Consider the following 11,734-nt stretch of genomic DNA (forward strand, 5'->3'; position numbering starts at 1 on the left):
CGCTCCCTCACTTGAACCTGCTAACATAGCAAAATCAACTAATTCATGCAAACTTCATGGGTGTTCTGGTATTTCAGCTGTTCATTGTCAAATTATATAATTATATAATGTACGATGCAAAAATTCCATAGACTGTATATGTTTAACAAAACTGGCTAACCATATCATACTTGCTGGTGTTGTTGCTATCGTATAATTTGTTTGTTTCATTGAACTCATGTTGATGTTGATGTTGATTCTCAGTTTGAAGCAAAGTTTCCAAAAAATCACTGGAGAAGAGCAGAATTTGATGCAGGCTGTTTATTAAGCATACAGAACATAAAAAAAACACAAAAAAATAAACACAGAAGGGAAAAAAATGAGGAAAAAGAAAGAAAAATTGAAAAGGGACAGAGACAGAATACGTTCCTTTATATTCCTACACAGATGTGTGGTGCAGAGCATCATTGGCTCCTGCATCACTGTGTGGCACAGAAGCTGCTCTGCAGCGGAGAAGAAAGCTCTGCAGGGGGTGGTGAAGGCCGCACAGAGGACAGTTGGGATCAGCTTCTCCAGCACCACGGTCATTTACACCTCCAGATGCAGGAAAAGGGCCACCTGCATCCTGAAGGAGCCCACACACCCAGCACACACACTTTTTGTTCCACTCCCCTCAGGTAGGAGGCTGAGGAGCATCAAGAGCAGGACCACCAGACTGAGGAACAGCCCTGAAGCTGTGAGACTGCTGAACGCTGTGCAGCTGCACTGCTCTTACACAGCTCTGCATACATTCATGCTGCTGTTTCACACACTTACTGCTGCTGTCGTTTGAAGTCACTGCTGTGGCACCACAGGTCTGTACCATCACTCCACGTCCTAACGCCATATTTATTTGTAGTATTTATTAGTGGTTAATAGTACATATTGTGTTTATGTTGTGTGTGTGTGTGTGTGTGTGTGTGTGTGTGTGTGTGTGTGTGTGTGTGTGTGTGTGTGTGTGTGTGTGTGTGTGCTCACTATATATATATATATATATATATATATATATATATATATATATATATATATATATATATATATAAATAATGCATATATGTGTATATGTGTGTACATATATGTATATACACATATGTATATATTTTCTTTATATCATTATGGAAATCAGAGACTGTAACAGCTCACTGTGCCACCCACAAATGCAGGTTAAAAGGTTCATGCAAAGAAGAAGCCATATGTAAACAAAGCTCATTTAAAGCTGTGCCAAAATGTAACTTTATTTTTGTCAGACAAATGAAACTTAGAAGTTCTTTTTGGAAAACATGGACATGGTTAGCTTGCACATCTGGAAAGGCATCATGAGTGCTGAGGAGTATATACAGAACATGTGCTCCCATCCAGACAGTGTCGTTTTTCAGGGGAGGCCTTGCACACTTCAGTAAAACAATGGTAAACAGCATGTAGTAGAAAAGCCTGGGTGCTGAACTGGCCTGCAGTCCAGACCTTTCACCAACAGAAAACATTTGGTGCATTATAGAAAAAATATGTATATATGACAAAGAAGACCCAGGACTGCAGCTAGAGTCCCTCCTGAGAGCCTGCGTCCACATATGGGGACATTACATTTTGGCTTTGCTGCACCTCATACTTCATTGTGCTCAATAGTATTTTATACTTTATGTCATGTTGTTTTTGTTGTGTTATGCTATAAAATAATCCCAGTGTCCATATCTGAGGACATCTACAAAAGTATGTAACAACCATGTAACAAAATACAACTTCCTGTTCAAAGCAGAAGCTTGGTATATATATACATATCAGATCCATCTAATCCATCTAGGAGAAACGGAAAATGCATCACAAACAGGAGCTCAGGTCTCAGGAGGTTATATGAGACAAGAATAGAACAACATGCCTCACCCAGAAGTCCCATAACTGATGTCCTAGGTTCCCAGTTTATGGACTGTTAAAAGAAGACAGGCTGCAGCGTGGTGGTAAACATAGCCCTGTCCTAATTTTTTTTTTTAGATATGATGCCGAAATTAAATTTAAACTGGCTGATAGTTCTCATGAAATAGTGAAAGGTCTCAGTTTAAACATTTATCAAATGTTTAAACTGAGACCTTTCACCTTTTTTGTGTTTTGTGAATAAAATGGTTTATGAGATTTGCAAATCATCACATTCTGTATTTGTTTACTTTTTACACTGTACCAGGTTTTTGCAACTGGGGTTGTAGTAATAATAATAATAATAATAATAATAATAATAATAATAATAATAATAATAATAATAATAATAACAATAATAATAATAATAATAAATCTGTCTGCCAGAGAGATGTATTGAAAGCATGTGGTGTGAAAGGTTTCCTATATCTGTCCTTGGTGCAGTGGAGCTTGATCACTTGGTTAGAGAAGCTGCTCTGCTGCCTGTCCAGTAAGTGATGCAGAGGGTGGTCAGGATTGTCCATTATGGACAACAGTCTGCTCAGTGAGAACCTCTCCATCACAGCTTCAAAAGTGTCCAGTGTGAAAGCAATCACAGAGCCAGCTCTGATGCTGCCCCCCCACAGGCCACAGTAAAGAACACTGCACTCACCACAAGCGACTTACAGAGAGTCTTCATTTTCTCCACGGCACCATGACATGTCACCACTCTCATCCAAAGGACAGGAAAATATTGCCAGGAGACCGGGAGCGATCGCCAAAGGGCAACTGTAACATACTCAATTCCTCAAATCAAACACAAGCCAGAGTGACTATAGTTAATGTGCACATCCTCAGTAGGATTCTCTCTCTGCCTGTGGAAGAAGTGCAGAGTTACTTCATCTCTGCATAAACGCTCAAAGAGAAAAATGATCCTGAGAGAAGGAAGCTTGTTTTTCTTTGTCTGCTGCATAAAGTTTATCATACTTAGATCAACTGTATCTCTAAAACCTACCTTCCTACCTTTAACATGAACAGCCCATAGGTGCAGCTAACATACAAGATTCTAACATGGCTGCCATATCTTAGGCAACTGTAACAGTTATAATTGCAGGCACCTTATTTATCCTTTGTTTCACTAAATTTATATTTTAAAAGATCATTTAAGATGAAATTGTACCATTTAGTGGAAAAATATGTATCATGTATTATACAAATGATATATTATACACTTTGCTTCTGTTGCTATTAAAGTGTGCAAAATTTTCACAGGTGGATTCAATTCAATTCAATTCAATTTTATTTCTATAGCGCCAAATCACAACAAACTGTCCCCTCAAGGTGCTTTGTATTGTGGGTAAAGACCCTACAATAATACAGAGAAAACCCAACAGTCAAAACGACCCCCTATGAGCAGCACTTGGTGACAGTGGGAAGGAAAAACTCCCTTTTAACAGGAAGAAACCTCCAGCAGAACCAGGCTCAGGGAGGGGGGGTCATCTGCTGCGACTGGTTGGGCTGAGGGGAGAGAAAGACATGCTGTGGAAGAGAGCCAGAGATTAATATCAATTAATAATTCAATGCAGAGTGGAGTATAAACAAAGTAAATAAGGTGAATGAAAAGAAACAGTGCATTATGTGAACCCCCCAGCAGACTAGGCCTATAGCAGCATAACTAAGGGAGGGTTCAGGGTCACCTGATCCAGCCCTAACTATAAGCTTGATCATAAAGGAAAGTTTTAAGCCTAATCTTAAAAATAGAGAGGGTGTCTGTCTCCTGAATCCAAGCTGGGAGCTGGTTCCACAGAAGAGGGGCCTGAAAGCTGAAGGCTCTGCCTCCCATTCTACTCTTAAGTATCCGAGGAACCACAAGTAAGCCAGCAGTCTGAGAGCGAAGTGCTCTATTTGGGTGGTATGGTACTATGAGGTCTTTGAGATAAGATGGGGCCTGATTATTCAAGACCTTGTAGGTGAGGAGAAGGATTTTAAATTCTATTCTAGATTTAACAGGGAGCCAATGAAGAGAAGCCAATATGGGAGAAATCTGCTCTCTCTTTCTAGTCCCTGTCAGTACTCTAGCTGCAGCATTTTGGATCAGCTGAAGGCTTTTCAGGGAGCTTTTAGGACAGCCTGATAATAATGAATTACAATAATCCAGCCTAGAAGTAATAAATGCATGAATGAGCTTTTCAGCATCACTCTGAGAAAGGATGTTTCTAATTTTAGAAATATTGCACAAATGCAAAAAAGCGGTCCTACATATTTGTTTAATATGTGCATTGAAGGACATATCCTGGTCAAAAATGACTCCAAGATTTCTCACAGTGTTACTGGAGGCCAAAGTAATGCCATCCAGAGTAAGTATCTGGTTAGACACCATGTTTCTAAGATTTGTGGGGCCGAGTACAAGAATTTCAGTTTTATCTGAATTTAGAAGCAGGAAATTAGAGGTCATCCAGGCCTTAATGTCTTTAAGACATTCCTGCAGTTTAACTAATTGATGTGTTTCATCTGGCTTCATTGATAGGTAAAGCTGAGTATCATCTGCATAACAATGAAAATTGATGCAACGCTTTCTAATAATACTGCCTAAGGGAAGCATGTATAATGTAAATAAAATTGGTCCTAGCACAGAACCCTGTGGAACTCCATAATTAACCTTAGTGAAAATAAGACAATAACCAGGAAAATGAGTGGATGTGAGTGAAATGCAGATTGCAGTCCTCTGAGATCTGTTTTCCTACCCTTCCCAGTTCAAGCGCATAATCCCAGCTAATCCCAGCTAATCCCAGCTAAAGTGGGTGCTATAGGACAGACATATTTTAGTCAGGCAAGAAAGATCAAAAAACATTACATTTAGACTACAACCAATAATGGCCACAGCATGTTTCTACTACTGTTTGTGTAAAAAAAAAAAAAAAATGCACATTATATTTTAACATATTTGAATAATATCAACACTTAGCAATAAATCAGAGAATAAAAAATGTAAACAATCAATTAAATATTTTGCATTTTTTTATTAATATATTGTGGTGGCCACATATATGCACATTTCACACCAGAATGCCCCAAGCTCTTATTGCGAAGAGAGAGACCGGAATAGATCTGGAAAAGGCGGGAGAGAGAGGCCTGGGATAAAAGGGCTTGACTCCTCCTTTTGCAGGAGTTATATTTGGAGTTCTAGTTTGTTGTGAGTTTACCGAATAAAGCTGAGACTACATACCTGCTCGTGTCTCCTTCCACCAACTCCTACATTGGTGACCCCGACTAAAGAACATGTCTGCTGAGGACAGCTCAACGGCCGCGGCCGCTGTTTCCTCACCAGCCGCCGCCGTTTCCTCACCAGCCGCCGCCGTTTCCTCACCAGCCGCCGCCGTTTCTCCCACTATTTTTGCGGCCACGGTCAAGCTCCCGGAGTTCTGGCAGCACGATCCAGAGCCTTGGTTCCAGCATGTGGAGGCCCAGTTTCACCTCCGCGGGATCACCTCAGACGACACCAAGTATTACCATGTCGTCGCGGCGCTGGACTCTGCTTCTACCCGCCGGCTGATGGGACTGCTCCGGGACCCGCTGCCTGCTAACAAGTATGGAGCGCTGAAGGAGAACCTGCTGTGGATTTATCAGCTTTCAGACGAAGAGCGGGCTGATCGCCTGTTGTCCCTGAATGGCTTGGGAGATGGTAAACCCTCCGAGCTGATGGAGCACATGCTGGCTCTGCTCGGCCCGGGCGACGCTTCGTTTCTCTTTACGCATCTGTTCCTGCGCCAGCTCCCCCCTCCCGTGCGCACCGCGCTAGCCAGCTCCGCTCTGATACGGGCCAAGGATTACCGCGGGCTAGCTGAAGAGGCGGACAAGATTTTGCTGGCATCCAGGCATTCCGGTGTGCATGCACTTTTACCGAGTGCGGCTCTACAAGGGACGGAGACTAGAGAAGCTGGTGCTGTGGCCGCCGTCGCAGAGCGCCGGAGGAAGGAGAGCGTGCTCTGCTTCTATCATCGCCGGTTCGGAGTGAAGGCGAAGCGCTGCATTCCGCCGTGTACCTTCCAGCACCAGGGAAACGAGAGGGCCAGTGCTCACTAGCAGCTGTGTGCGCTGGCAGCTCGGACAAGCTGCTCTTCATTGAGGACACTGCTTCGGGACGCCGTCTGCTTGTGGACTCGGGTGCTCAGCGTAGCATCATGCCGGCTTCAGCTGCGGACGCCTTGGGACAATGTCACGGACCCCTGCTGGACGCGGCGAACGGTACCCCATTCGCACATATGGAATGAGGTTGGTGACTGTGTGTTTCAAGGGACGTCAGTTTAACTGGGACTTTGTGATAGCGTCTGTGTCAGTACCTATACTCGGCGCTGATTTCTTGTGTGCTTTCAGGTTGTTGGCCGATGTAGCTAATAGGTGCTTGATAGATGCTGTGTCTTTTGATACCTACCCCTGTACACTTGGTAGTCCTGGCCCCCTGCCCCTCGCTAACATGCTTGCCACAGGTGATGAGTACCAGCGTTTGCTTGCCGAGTTTCCCACCCTCACGGTTCCCACCTTCTCTGCAGCCGTAGCTAAACATGGTGTGGAGCATTACATTACCACTGTGGGTCCGCCGGTTTTTGCGCGTGCACGCCGTCTCGATGCCTCGAAGTTAGCGATAGCCAGGGAGGAGTTTGCAAACATGGAGCGCCTTGGTATTGTGCGCCGCTCAAACAGCCCGTGGGCGTCCCCGTTGCACATGGTCCCTAAAGCTGACGGTGGGTGGCGCCCTTGTGGGGATTTTAGGCGCCTTAATAATGCGACGACTAATGACAGGTACCCGGTTCCCCACATTCAAGATTTTTCGGTTCATCTTGCGGGGGCAACTATTTTTTCAAAGGTGGATTTGGTGAGGGGATACCATCAGGTTCCTGTCCATCCGCGTGATGTGCCCAAGACCGCGGTTATCACTCCTTTTGGCCTTTTCGAGTTTTTGCGAATGCCCTTCGGTCTGAAGGGCGCGGCACAGACGTTTCAGCGCCTCATGGACTCCGTTTTGCGTGGTATGCCATTTTTGTTCGTCTATCTGGATGACATACTGGTTGCCAGCCCTTCCGCCGCGGAGCATTCAGTGCACCTCCGCCAGTTGTTTGAGCGTCTCAGTGAGCACGGTTTGATTGTGAATCCAGCTAAATGCCAGTTCGGTCTGCCGGCCATAGAGTTTTTGGGACACCTCGTTTCGCCCCAAGGGGCGTTTCCTCTGCCCGCTAAGGTGGAGGCGGTTTCTGCTTTTCCGCGCCCTTCCTCAGTGAAGCCCCTGCAGGAGTTTTTGGGGATGGTGAACTTTTATAACCGTTTCATCCCCCGGGCTGCTCACCTCATGCACCCTCTGTACAATGCACTTAAGGGCAAGAAAGGCAACCAAGAGATAGAGTGGACACCTGAGCGGGTGCAGGCATTTGACAGTGCCAAAGCTGCTCTTGCCAACGCTGCCCTGCTGGCCCACCCGTCTCCCGAGGCGCCTGTTGCCCTTACTACCAATGCCTCCGATTTTGCAGTCGGGGCCGTGTGCGAACAATGGGTGGGTGGTGCTTGGCAGCCCCTCGCCTTTTTTAGCAGGAAGCTTCGGGATGCGGAGAGAAAGTACAGTACGTTTGACAGGGAGCTCCTTGCCCTTTTTCTCGCGACGCGTCATTTCCGGTTCCTGCTTGAGGGCCGTGACTTTACCGCTTTTGTAGACCACAAACCTCTCACATTTGCCATGGCAAAGGTTTCAGAACCATGGACTGCACGGCAGCAACGGCAGCTTTCTGCTATTTCAGAGTTTACCACTGACATTCAGCACGTCGCCGGCAAGTGTAATCGGGTGGCTGACTGTCTGTCCAGGGCGCAGGTTAGTTCTGTGCATTTGGGAGTGGACTACTCTGCCATGGCTGCCGACCAACTTACGGATACGGAGATTCAGGCTTTTAAGGTGGCCGAGTCCAGTTTGCGTTTGGAAGATGTCTCATTTCAGGATAGTGGCGTAACCCTACTTTGCGACGTCTCATTGGGCAGGCCTCGCCCCTTGGTTCCTGCTTGCTGGCGTCGGCGGGTTTTTGAGGCAGTTCATTCTCTTTCGCACCCAGGAGTTAAAGCCTCAGTTAAGTTGGTAGGGGCCAAGTTTGTGTGGCCCGGCCTCCGGAAAGAGGTCAGGGCGTGGGCTTCCTCATGTGTTGCTTGTCAGCGCGCCAAAGTGCAACGACACACCAAATCCCCTCTGGAGCACTTTCCCATACCCCAGAGAAGGTTCGAACATGTCCATGTAGACCTGGTAGGTCCATTTCCCCCTTCCCGGGGTTTCACCCATCTCCTGACAATGGTGGACAGGACGACTCGGTGGCCTGAAGCAGTTCCTTTGGCGTCAACCACCTCAGCAGATGTTGCTCGTGCGTTCGTCTCCTCCTGGGTATCTTGGTTTGGCGTACCGCTTGACTTGACATCTGACAGGGGTCCTCAGTTCACGTCTGAGCTGTGGACTGCTGTGGCGGAGAACCTTGGCGTCAGACTCCATCGCACTACCGCGTACCACCCGCAGGCCAATGGCCTTTGCGAGAGGTTCCACCGTACCATGAAGGCTGCCTTACGGGCTGCGCTGGTGGACAGCAGCTGGGTTGACCGCCTTCCTTGGGTCCTGCTGGGCCTGCGTGCGACACCTAAGGAGGACCTGCAGTCTTCTTCAGCCGAGCTGGTCCTGGGCCAGCCTTTGAGGGTTCCAGGGGAATTCCTTCCTGGTGCATCTGCTTCGGGGGCCGACAAAAGGAGCGGGCCGGTTTTCCCGGGGAATGATAGGTTTTTGGCCCCAGTAGCGGCGCATCACTGCCTTCCACAGTCATATGTGCCAAAGGACCTGATGTCTGCCAAGTACATTTTTATCCGCCATGACGCGCACCGTTCTCCACTTCGACCTCCTTATGATGGTCCATTCCGTGTGCTAGAGGTGGGACCTAAGGATTTTTTGGTTGAGCTGGGAGGTCGTCAGGAGCGGGTTTCGGTGGATCGCCTTAAGCCTGCTCACATGTTTCCGGATGGTCCTATTGAGTTGGCCCAACCTCCGCGCCGCGGTCGTCCTCCCGTTTCTATGCCTCACTCGGAGGACCTGCCCCCAGCTGCTGTTTTTTCCCCTGCGAGGGGGCAGTCTCGCCGTAGTCGGGGCTATGCCCCTCCCTCGTTTTCACCACCTGTGGTCGCCAAGCACAGCCGTAGCGGCCGCCTTGTTAAACCCCCTAGGAGATACTCTTGATGTGGTATTTTATTTTTGCTATGTTGAGTTGAAAATGGTTGCTGTTTTTATTATTGTATTATTTGCCATTCCGTGTGTTCAGGGGGGGCCTGTGTGGTGGCCACATATATGCACATTTCACACCAGAATGCCCCAAGCTCTTATTGCGAAGAGAGAGACCGGAATAGATCTGGAAAAGGCGGGAGAGAGAGGCCTGGGATAAAAGGGCTTGACTCCTCCTTTTGCAGGAGTTATATTTGGAGTTCTAGTTTGTTGTGAGTTTACCGAATAAAGCTGAGACTACATACCTGCTCGTGTCTCCTTCCACCGACTCCTACAATATTACGTTTTTACCCCGAATCATCTCGAAGATTCTGTCCACCCTTCACTGTTACGAGTATATCGAGATAATAAAGCAATACTGTTAGCTTCACTAATGTTAGCATTAGTGAAACTGTCTTTGTGCTGTAACACTGTTGGACTCTTACTGAATAAACTCGTACAATACGAGAATGTGATCAAACTTCATCAGAGGGAAAGTAGGATTTTTAGGACACTCGAGCCTAACCTTAGCTGGCATGAAGTTAGTGTTTAACCAGCTGTTGCTGTGGTTGTTTAGCTGGCTGGTCAGCTGTCCGGAGACGAGATAGTTGCATGTCTAATCTGGTGACAATAAGTAATTGTGACAACATTGTGAATAAATAAGCATGTTTATGTGTGTTAGAGCCCTGAACTCAGTTCAGAAGATGAGGCTAGAAGTAAAGAGGAATAGGATGACATTTTATTGAGAAGCTCATGGCGTTGTCGCTTTCCTTCACATGTTTGCTTCTTTGGTGAAAGGGACCCTTTCTCAGATAATAAAACATAGATGAACCTTCATATCTTGAGTCTGAAGGTGCAGGCACAAATTTAACTGTCTCACCGTGGCTCTCTAATGTCTCTCTAGCCACATATGTAAAACACGATAAGTTAGAAGGGACGGTGCTTCCCGACCACTGTATTCAAATATGATGGGGGAACACGGTGGCTTCCACAAACAGGTATTTTGATTTAACTGTAAGTTTCTGAGAGTGCAGAAGATGTAGTTACACACTAATCTATTTATGAGTATATTTATTTGGCAACTATTGTAGTTTGATTTGAGTGATAATGATTTCTTGCTGTAAAATTATTGTTAATCTTATTTGTGACAGACACTAAAGTGGCGGCACAAATTTTAACCTTTTACTCTGTTATTGTTCAGTTTGGACAGTTTTGTTTTGAAATACATGCTGTGTGTATAGCCAGCAAACATGCCCTCCTGGGGCTTGTGTGGGGAGCACTGTGGACCCAGTGGGCCTGAAGTACACTCAGGTTTGTGAGGTAAATTCAGTGATTCAATTCAGTTGAGAAATAATATCATGCTTTTATTTTCTACTGTAATTAAAACACCTAATAATCCATAGCAGTCACAAAAATATTATGTAATTTAATTATGAAGATTACTGCTATATGAAAAAGAAAAAGACGACAGTCTAACATGAACTCGTCATTTGCAAAGGGACAGTATATTTGAAACAATTCAGCCATGATTTAGACTGCATCGTGGCACAGAAACAGTGAATATTTTACTACAGCAATTAGAACACGATAATAAAGGAACTGCGCTGCACTGGTTTGAATCATATCTATCTGACAATCAAATTCATGCTAGTCAATGGGGAGTCTTCTTCACACACAAAAGTCACAGAGTTGGGCACCAGGGTGGTTCAGTAGGTGAGCAGGCGATGATGTATGCCACAGGGCTGTGGTGCCCAGGTCCACGTCTGACCCTTTGATTCCCTTATCTCCTCTCCTTCCTGACTCTCTTCATTGTACACTATCTAATAAAAGCAAAAGGGCCAAAAAATATCTTTGCAAACAAAAATCCAACCTTCCTTTTCTCTCAAAGACTCTTGAAAGAGTAGTTGTAAAACAGCTCACTGATCAACTGCAGAGGAACGGTTTATTTGAAGAGTTTCAGTCAGGTTTCAGAATTCATCACAGTACAGAAACAGCATTAGTGAAGGTTACAAATGATCTTCTTACAGCCTCTGACAGTGGACTCATCTCTGTGCTTGTCCTGTTGGACCTCAGTGCAGCTTTTGATACTGTTGACCATAACATTTTATTACAGAGATTAGAGCATACTATAGGTATTAAAGGTACTGCACTGCAGTGGTTTGAATCATATTTATCTCATAGACTCCAATTTGTTCATGTAAATGGGGAGTCTTCTTCACACACTAAGGTTAATTATGGAGTTCCACAGGGTTCTGTGCTAGGACCAATTCTATTTACATTATACATGCTTCCCTTAGGCAGTATTATTAGAAAGCACTGCATCAATTTTCATTGTTATGCAGATGATACTCAGCTTTACCTATCAATGAAGCCAGATGACACACATCAATTAGTTAAACTGCAGGAATGTCTTAAAGACATTAAGGCCTGGATGACCTCTAATTTCCTGCTTCTAAATTCAGATCAAACTGAAATTCTTGTACTCGGCCCCACAAATCTTAGAAACATGGTGTCTAACCAGATACTTACTCTGGATGGCATTACTTTGGCCTCCAGTAACACTGT

This window comes from Archocentrus centrarchus, unplaced genomic scaffold (genome assembly GCF_007364275.1).
Source record: "Archocentrus centrarchus isolate MPI-CPG fArcCen1 unplaced genomic scaffold, fArcCen1 scaffold_38_ctg1, whole genome shotgun sequence".
Lineage (NCBI taxonomy): Eukaryota > Metazoa > Chordata > Actinopteri > Cichliformes > Cichlidae > Archocentrus > Archocentrus centrarchus.